Below are 10183 nucleotides of genomic sequence, written 5' to 3' on the forward strand. Positions count from 1 at the left end.
CTTTTATCATAGCCTACGGCAACATAAACAAATACGTTCGTAAGCAGCATGTACAGCATCATGTTTATCGTAAAAAAAACCAAAAAAAAAAACATGGATATTGTGTATTATCTCCATCTGTGAATGCTGCTGGGTTAGTTACTAATGAAAGCAGACAAAGTCATATTGTTGTTGTGTGTGTGCTGGGAGCACCTGGAAGTGTTCAGGGAATCCGTCAGGATCCAGCACTTTCATTTACTGCACGAACGGCGAGCTCGGAGCAGATTATCGAAATGCCAGCCGGCGCCCCTCTTTCACAAGCCAAAGCGCTTGTAAAAACACAAAAGAGCAGGCTTTAATTAAACACGTCAATTTCACGTTGACCTGAAGGGGGGCTGGCAGAAATATTTCTGGGGAAATATGAAGTGCACCTTTGTTGTGCTGGGGCCTGGATGAAATTGATATTGACCGTGTAGTACCGGGGTGAGAGTGATTGCAATTCCATTTACTTGCTGATGTATGCAACCCCTTCGCCTGCATGTGTTACTCCGTAACAAAAGAGATTTGTTATTCATGAGAAACCCTCAGCCAGGTGCAAAACAATGTTCCTCCTAAGTCCCAGTCGTGCTCGTCGATGAATAAAAAAAAATCCATACATCCATTTTTGTTTATACAATGTTCCCTCGCTATATCACGCTTCATCATTCGTGCGCCGGCTATATTGTCGGATTTTTAAGCTATTGTTTTATTATTATTATCATCATCATTACAGTATACAAGCAAGTTTGAATTTAGAGTTGTAGTACCACATTTTGCCACAACATGCCAGGCAGTACTGAGCTCTATTGGAAGCGATGCAGTGTAATGAACTCATTCAATGTGTAGTAGACGTTTATATTTGTCAACTGGAATCCAACCGTTAACTGCCAGCAACGAAAATATTCGTCAAGTACGTTTTTCAGCGGGTAGGCGTGAAAGAGGGTCTCGCCCAAGCTTGCGGCATACGGCGTTACGTGTGACTTTCTCTGTACAATTTCTCTTTTTTTCTTCCAAAGAACAAACTGGAAAGACAACAGTAACGCACACGCCTCAGTGCTATGAGTCATCATAATCACTTCGCAGACGAGACATTTGCTGCGTTTCAGATGAAGTTAGTGAAATGTAATTGAGGAAGACAAAAAAAAATCTCTCTCAGCAGCCAGTTTTACTTAATCGGCAATTCAAAGTCATGAATTTGTATGCAGATGATGTACTGCCGTTTTAGATCGGCCTCAACCCTTGTCATGCCACGACGACGCCGACAGTTTGTTATTGTTGTTTTTTCCGAGGACAAAAATGAGCCTCGGAAGGCCACAATGTCAACACATTCACGTAAACTTATAAAGGCTCACCCGAGATATATTGTGACATTTATTGTCACCAAAAGCGACGATTCCACGGCCTTCACACGGAAGGCAAGCCGGCGCTTTGCGGCTGCTGATTGTTCATGTCACGACACAACCTTGGCTTTGTAAGCTCATTCACGCATGGATCTTTGGTTCGGGGGGAGGGGGCGCGCTTTTGCGCAAAGTCCCGTGATTTCTCAGAGGACTGTGTGTAAAACTACCAATAATTAATGAACATCAAAATCAAAAAAGTGTGTGCGCTGCTCCACTTTTACATGAATGGATTTTATTCAGATGAACACTGCACCTGTCAATGCCGTTAATAAATCAATGTTGTCAGGCAGGAAGACAGCCAGACAGCAAAATGCAATTGGTGCAGTCTCAGAATCCCACTCTGATTTTGCAGCGTATAGTTGTGTGGCTTTGTGTTTCCCCAGCAAATGTTTTTGTTCAGGTTGGCAATCAGAAAGTTGAGCATTGCATCAGTTAAGGCAGACGCAGCTTGCACGATGCCAGGTTTTGGATTCAAAACGTAATTTCCCTTGAAATTTCCATCAGTTACCACATTTTGGCAAATCGGAGCTTCCATTCAGAGGCGGCATAAGTACGCACACTTATTGTGATGTTTGTGTACAAAAAAACCTCACGTAAAAGTAGAAGTACTGATTCGAATCCTCGTAAAGTAAAAGCACAGACTAAAATGTGCTGAAGTACAAAAATCAGTTATGTACTCTACAATATTCGTTTTGACAAATCGTCACATTAGAATAAAAACTAAAAACATTTCTGTATCTAAAATGTTCTTTCTTTTATTAACGTGCATATTGCTTGTACTGAGAAAATAAGCTAGCTAGCGTTTGCTCAGGCTTTGTGCTATTAAAACAACGTGTTGCCATACCTTTGCTAATGTTATGAACTAAGACAAAATGCAAATGAGCTAATAATAACAACAGAATAAAATGTACCTTAGCTGTATGTGTTTGTTTAGATTATATGGAGAATTTGTGAATGCTAGAAGCTGTTGATTTATTTTTTATATTTTTTGGTCCCTGTGATCTCAACTGCGGCTGACTTGACCTCTCTTTATTGACGTCCTCTTTTATGTCGCGTCCGCGTCAGTTGGGAAAAAAAAAAAAAAAAAGCAGCACACATTTTTTGAAATGTGGAGAGTAAACGTAAAAAGCTGTCGGAAAAATAAATAGTCAACTAAAGTACAGATAGCGGAACGATCATCTTAAGCGCGCTAACATTTTCGTACTTCATCCCTTCCCACTTAGACCGCCTGTTTTATTCGTTCACCCCCTTTATCCATTATTCCCCCGACTTCCAAAAACCCGACAAACACAGCCACCCAAAGGTATACAATGCCGCCGGCGTGATGTCCTTATTGATTTAGCCTAATTCCGCAGTATGTGAGGGATTATCTGACCGACGCCGTACAAGCCACCGGTTACCAAAGACGACAAAATGTATCAGTTAGCCGCCGTGAATTGAATCATCCCGGCAGGCTCAGGCTGATCCGGACTAATCGGGACAATGACGATCTCAGAGCGGGGGCCCGTGATCCTCCGCCGCCTCTATCCCGAGTTGAAAAGGACAGCTTCAGTCAAAAGGTATACAGAACAATCAAACACAAAAAAGGACAATGGAATCAGGTGCAGGAGTATCAACTCAATATCTTCTTAAATCCACCGGGCGCCCGTAAACAAACCGATATGCCAAATATCACGGCACTTTCCTCAGCCGGGCCCCCAGTGTGAATGAGAACAAAAACACACACCGAGAGAACGAAGGTGACACAAAGTACACGTTCTCAGTTTGTGTAGGAGCTCTCCAGTTTGTCACAAGCCTGGCACGTCGTCGTCGTCGTCGTTATTGTGGTCTGTTCATCTCAGGGAAGTGCCCCCTGTCTTTCCGCTGTTTGTGTATTTATTAATGTTCTTCTTACTTCTATCTATGATTTTCCTTAATCATTCCATTGTAACTTTGAATATTTGTGAATTGAACTGAATGAGACATTTGTATTCATCATTCAAAAAACAAACAAAAAATCATTTCGTGCGTGAAGTGCCTTTTACTCTGCTCCCGTCGTAGTTGTTGGGCTTCCGTAGCTGTTTCCGTTTTCCCTCATTTTTGCCATGTTGCTCGATGAAGGTAAGTCGTCAAATGAAAGAGCTACGATTTTGTATATTATTTATACTTTATGCTATCTCCTTCCTGTACTTTTTGTGGTAAAACTTCAGAGAATCTAGATGGTCATATCTACGGTATTTCTCATCTTAGTTCATCGTCTCACACATAGCCATCTTATTGAACGGCCTTTTTCTTTGCCTCTCCCGAGATGACCGGTCTGGCCTGTCATTCTTGGCTAGCATGGAAGAATCCTTTCTATCAGTGGAGTGTGAATGAAATCTTCAGACGGTCCGCGTTTCCAGACGCGTGAGGCGTCTTGAACTTTCGCTGACATGCCGCGAGTAGATCCCACGATAAGTCGGAGGCTGACGCCGTCGCACGGCAACCGAGATACTTCTGCCGCGGTTCGTCGCTGTACGGCTTTCGCTTGGAAGAACGTTCGCATATAGATGATCCTCGTAAAGGAACGTCTATGAGAGGATGTGACGGGTTGATAACTGAAGCGGCGAACATTCATCGAGAAGGGAACCGGTCCGAAACACTTGGCGCTGACCTCTCATTGGACAAAGATAACATGCAATGGGACCAAAACAATCAATTTTCTCCTGTGTCTGAGGATGAAGTCTGTTTCACTCCAGGATAAAAGACGACAATCATTTGTGCTCAAGCTGTTGACAGCAAAATATCGGTTTTCTGAGCAAGTGCAGATTTGAGTTCCCGTCTCGAAAAAGCCTTAGGAGCTGGTCGCCTTCCCAGTCCAACTTACTTCCGTGGAAGAAGGCCAAAATCCATCATTAGTGACTGCGTGCGTGCGTCTTGCTTTAAAGTCCCATTGGCTGGTTTGCCCGGTGAACAATCTTTTGGAGAATTCTTCTCAAGTACTGTATTCACAAAAATGTTTGAGGATTTTCAACAATGCTATCGTGCCGCCACAGATGTGGGACAGTGGAATTGCTTGGGATGGTTTGACCGCTGGATATACCGTCGGCAAGTTCGGAGAATTCTTTTCTTCAGTCATTTATGTGAAGAACAAAAGCATATTTCATTTGCGCTGAGAATTTGACTTTAATGTCCTCACACTTACGGCAATACTTTTTAATTACTTGCTATAATTTGTTGGCTTCTTTTGCTCTTGTAAAAAGTTTATCTACTGATTCTTTTTTTTTTTTTTTTTTTTGAGCTGGCCATCGAATAATGATGCAAATGCAATTAAATTAACATTTTTATTCGCGTGACAAAATTAAATTCAGACCAGCACACGCAGTCAGTGCTGATTTTTAATGATCAATTATGATTGTTTTCCCTTCAGTGTCACTGAGGCCACGATAGGTCAGCCGATGCGATCTCTTTACTCTACCCAACGTCTGACCTGTGAGGACATAATTACTGTGACTATGCGCGAGCATTCCTTCAACCGCTCTCAGCCGTTAGCCGACCTAAATTAGCTTATAAATGCCATTTGTGGACAATTTGATGCCATTTTCACATGAAGACCTTTAAATACGACCCAGCGTGACGACTCACTTAAATGACAATCACGCAAATTCAACCCCAGTGAGATGTTTTTTTGTTTTTGTTTGTTTTTTACCTTTCGTACTCATTGTTGCTAAGTAAATTCAGTGGCGAATCACTTCAGTACAGTGGCGCTCTTTTAAAATGTTTTATTCCATTTTATTTCCTTGCTGGCCATGGTTTATCCCTTAGAATTGCTTTTTCCAACCCCATAAACCTTTGCTTGAGTGCGAGGATACGAAAGCAGACCTTGTTCCTCTTTCTCTGGTTTCGTGTCATCCCTTTGGTGTGAGACAAAGCAAGATGTGTGTGGTTGAGGGGTGCTCGTTGCATCAGGCAGATGATAACTTCCCGTTAATGTGTTCATGTAGGACCTCGCCTAAGGAGAAATAGACACTTCTTAGACCAGGCCAAAGGTTGTATTTCAACTGTCTGCTTGCATGTGAGTTTTTAATCAATTGCATCTCATTATTCTAAAAGTCCTTGTCCTCTCTCGTCTAATAAAGGGTGAACATTTTCCTTTTTTCCTTCCTTTACAATTTTTTTAAATGTGTTGTCAGTAAGAAAATTTGCACTCTTTAATATTGTACTTTATACAATTCAACAGTCATGACATAATTTAATAAATGTAAAGAAATGATCATTTATTTTGCTTCAATTCAATGGACGTTGTGCTGCTCCTGCCAGTGTGCTCTTGGCCACCAGGTGGCAGTATCCTACAGACACGGATAAACATGATGCGGCTCAGCCCCTTACTTATTAAGCCGCACTAATGTTAGTCGTTCTTTGCGGAGGATAAAGAAGATATACGTCTGTTAGCATTATCCGTCTACATGTGTTGCGCCACAGTTTGCAACGCTCGACACTGAGCCGCAGTGACTCTCGGCACTGTGAACGAGCACGGTTCACGAAAGGGGGGTTTAGCTAACTGCCTGAAGGAGCAGTCTCCTGGAGCACACGGGCGGGCGGGCCGATATGAGCCAGCTCCTTGAAAAAGAACTCAAAGATAAGGAAAAAGCTGAGAGTGGAGGCCATCGACAGAAGCCCCCGTTTTCCCTGCCGCTGGCGCCGAAAGCAAAAAGAAGCAGGAGTGATGCGGCGCATGGAAATAGCGGCCACGCATACGCTGAAGGACATCTTGAAAAGGGTTGAGGAGTTGGAAAAGGGGAGCGAGATGGACTTGAGTGGAATGACCGGCTGGTTTCAAACAGCTTCTTTTCAGCATGTGGCTGTGCTACCGGAAGGCCAATCTAGCGTAAAATGTCTCGGTCATCGACGGCTGGCCCTCGACCGACGCGCAGCAGGATGACGGCGAATGGATCGCGTGCACGGATTCCTTTTCACCGGTCAGGAGGAGCTTGCATTGCTTTTCCATAGAGGCCGCTCAGAACTCCTAAAGTTATCATCCACCGTATGTATTCACTGGGCACCAGTCAATGATTCCCTGTCATCACATTTCTACTGCAATAATAATTTTTCGTCCATAATGCACAAGCTGGTGGCCTCATTTTGTGTCAGGAGAAGGTTCTGCCAATAAGGCTTCTTATTATTCAACAACTTACCACATCAGTTCTTGGAAAATAATCACAATTGGGACTAATTTCCTCCCTGGAAGGCATACAATGTGATTTCTTTTCTTTTCTACTTTTCTCCTCTCCCACCATGGTTGCGTGAACATGATTGGGTATTACTGGGGCACGGCGTAAACAACGTGCCTCGCTAAGACGAATGCCGATGGAATGAATGCACAAACCTTTCTTTTTGTTGTCGTTTCAACTCCACGCCAACATTTTGGTTGAGTAAATGCAACAACAGAAAAATGAGGTGGAAATCCATCAATCACCATGTATAAAGTACGTCTCTGAGTCGCTGAAGGCCAAAACCACTTGTCACCAAATACAAAGTGTTATTCTGCTGAAACTGAAAAATGTAACTAATTTAAACTAATATAAGCAATATCCGAAGCTGTAATGTAATCGACTTGAGTCATTGTTTCGCGTCCACGTTTTTCGAATTTCCTCTCCATTCAATCTTGTTATCCTATCATCTGAAATTTGGGATTTGGATGAAAGTAATTATTTGTACCGCACCTTCAATGAGGTCCCATTTATTAATCCATCAATTAAATCTTAACATTAGAACCCAGAGGACGCTCACAATTGCCATGGAATGATCGCTGTTCTTCAAATATCAATGGAATGTTCTTGAACGTACTGCTGCTACAATATTGTGGCTTGAAATGATCTTTTAACGAGTTTCGAAAGACGTTAACTTGTAATAAAATCCCCCTTGCCAGCCTGCGGTGGCATGAAAACACGAAAAAGCCAAACACACTTGTAGTGATGCTGCAAATTCCGGAAAAGTGGCGTGATTCCTCAAAGCGCTTTGTAATGCCACGTACCGACCCGTCTTGTTTGTGTCGTACTAGAGAATCCATTCCCAAAGTGCGTACTATTCAAACTCGTTTTTTGAATCCACCGGCACGGTGATCTTCAAATGAATAAGCACCGCCACCGCCCAAAACGTTTCGTTTTAAGTACGTTGGGATTTCCATTCAACTCGCGACGTTGCCCGTGGGGTATTTTCAGAAGACACTTGATTAAACGAAGCACTCGGGGGGGGCGGCACGAAACAAGTACTACTGACTTACGGCAGGTGTGTTCAGTCTATGTCGGTGCATCGTGAGGGTAAATATTACACCTGATGGTCTTTGCCGGCGAAAGATTTATTGCGACAATAAACCCCGACGTTTTCATTGTGTAAAGTCAAGGCTGAGCAGACGCGTTGGAAGACGTTTTCTTTTCACGCGTCCTCACTTTGAAGTGCTGAAGGGCTACGCTTCTATGATGCACTTTCTTCTTTGACAAGCAATCCTTGAAAGTCATAGGGGCAAGTTTATTAGTATTAAAGTATTAAATCATATTTTATATGGTATATTGTCGCTGTCGGGCAGAATCCCACCACCTCCAAAATGGCAACTTTTTCGGGAAAGCTTGCTGACGCCGCTTAGGTCAAGTTGCTATTCCACCTTATTGCTATCGCATACGGTTGCACTCTCACAAGAACACAAACATCTTCATCTTCAAACATCTGACAGGCAATAGCGATACAATCAAGGCAAAACGGATAGGTACTGTATATTTATATATGCGGAAATTAACCTGCAAGTGTGGGATGATGTGGCTGTCTTTTTCACTATCGCTATTTTCACTCGTTAACGTCTAAAAAAAAAACAAAAACAATATAGGCAAGGATTACGTGGCAGAATATGTAGTCCTTCAATGAGGACATGTCATTGCCTCCTGCACCAGACGTGTCAGGGTTAGGGGTTATGGTTAACCCTAACCACTCAACCCTAACCCGTGTGGGTGGGTAAAATCGGGCTGAAAACAAAAATGAGCTGGTGCCGGCGCTCTGGGTTTCAGTAGCTTGCCTGCTGAATTCGACGCGCCGCTGTGACGGTTGTGTTCACCGTCTCCATCTTTTGGGGGGATAAGGTTTGTTTTAGTGCTCGGTTTGGAGTGAGGATTGGGGCTTTGGGTACAGATTAGGTTTAGCTTCCATGTTTGAATTGAGGCCTTGCGCTATATGCGGATATAATTCCTGTGTCTATGCAATGATCCACTCATTTGTGCGAATATGTATATTTTCTTTCGTAAATGTGGAGTTTGACCATTAGACGGATTGCGTGAATGATCACGCGAGCGCGCGCGGGGTTTGAATGAAGGGACGCTCATGTTTGCCTGCGACTGCTTACTTGGAAATGACACAATTTACTGTGAGCGGCGAGGCGCGCAACGCCGCACATTTTCCAATTCTCTACCCGTGAAGACGCCAAATTGAATCCACGGCAGACACGAAATAATGAGGCGGTGTGAGGCGTTCAGTCAATGAAACACAGAGTCCGTCTATCAGCCGCTGTGCAGCAAACGGGAGAAGATAACTGCTTTTTTTTTTTTTTTTTTCAAAAGGGCACAACTTAAGTTTCGTTGCTGTTTTTGTAGCTTTCGCCTTTATGGGATGGAGTCGCGACATGTTACGTTCATGTTGCCTGAGTTATGACGAGCAGACCGGGAGGGTTATTGCCTTGAGTTGTTAATAAAAGCTTGCATTGTGGGCTACGCCTTGCCGTCTGTTGAACCCTTTTTACACAACTTAAGAAAGGCTTTGAATGAAAGCGCATTGATTCCAGGAAATGAACGGCCAAGTCTCACTTTGATTTTTTTGATTTTTGAAAAAAAAAATGATTGAAATGTACGGCATGGGAAAACCGAGGTTCCAGCGGATAGATGGCGCCAAAGAAATATGATTACAATAGATGTGACCTTTGCTTTGAGCTCAAAAACAGCAAATAGGTGATTACCCGCCCCCCACCCCACCCCACAGCAAATAACGGACGATAGTTTCCCAAAAACAACGTGCGGATAGGCGAAGGCTGACTCCCACGTTCACTGTATTTAATAAATGACCACTGCTACTTTCACTGTGGAATTTTGTTTCCTCCTTCGCTAAAATATTGCATCCTGGATGACGAGAGTCCAAGTTGACCTTTTCCAAAGTGGTGCTCTGAATTGCCGACTTGGCCCGGCTGTCACGACGTGCTCTGGGCTGTTATTTGCCGTACTGTGCCGCTACTGTGTCACGAAATTACCTCCAATTCCCTTCTGCCCTCCCATCAACCACAAAAATTGTGTGCGCGTTGTGTGTGTGTGTGTATTCGCAAAGGACCGAAAAAGAGAGAAGTCATCTTCTCAGGTGGGAAAGATTGACATTAAAGGGAATGGAATGTTTTTTTAAAAAAAAAAAAATTTTATGAAGATAAATGGAGTTTGGGTTTGGGTTTGAGCGCTTTGACGGCGGCGATCAAATGTTTAGGTGTCCCCAGCAGCCCCCGCCCCACTGAAGATGGCGGATGACTTAACGGAATATGACAGTTACATTTGACATCTTAGTAATGCCGATTTGCTTCCGATTATGGCCTCGAGGTACTCTGCGATCACACGAAGAGTCAAGTGAGGTGCGTTAAGCGGGTCAGGCCCACGAAGGCTTTCTCTGACAGTCGAAGTCGAAGCTTTGACCTACATGAACAACCTCGATTTGAATATTTGCTGCACGAAATTGCATTCATTTATTGCCAGCAGTTAATTCTCTTCATGTTATCGCGTCTCTCTTGG

The sequence above is a fragment of the Phycodurus eques genome, chromosome 18 (assembly GCF_024500275.1).
Source record: "Phycodurus eques isolate BA_2022a chromosome 18, UOR_Pequ_1.1, whole genome shotgun sequence".
Lineage (NCBI taxonomy): Eukaryota > Metazoa > Chordata > Actinopteri > Syngnathiformes > Syngnathidae > Phycodurus > Phycodurus eques.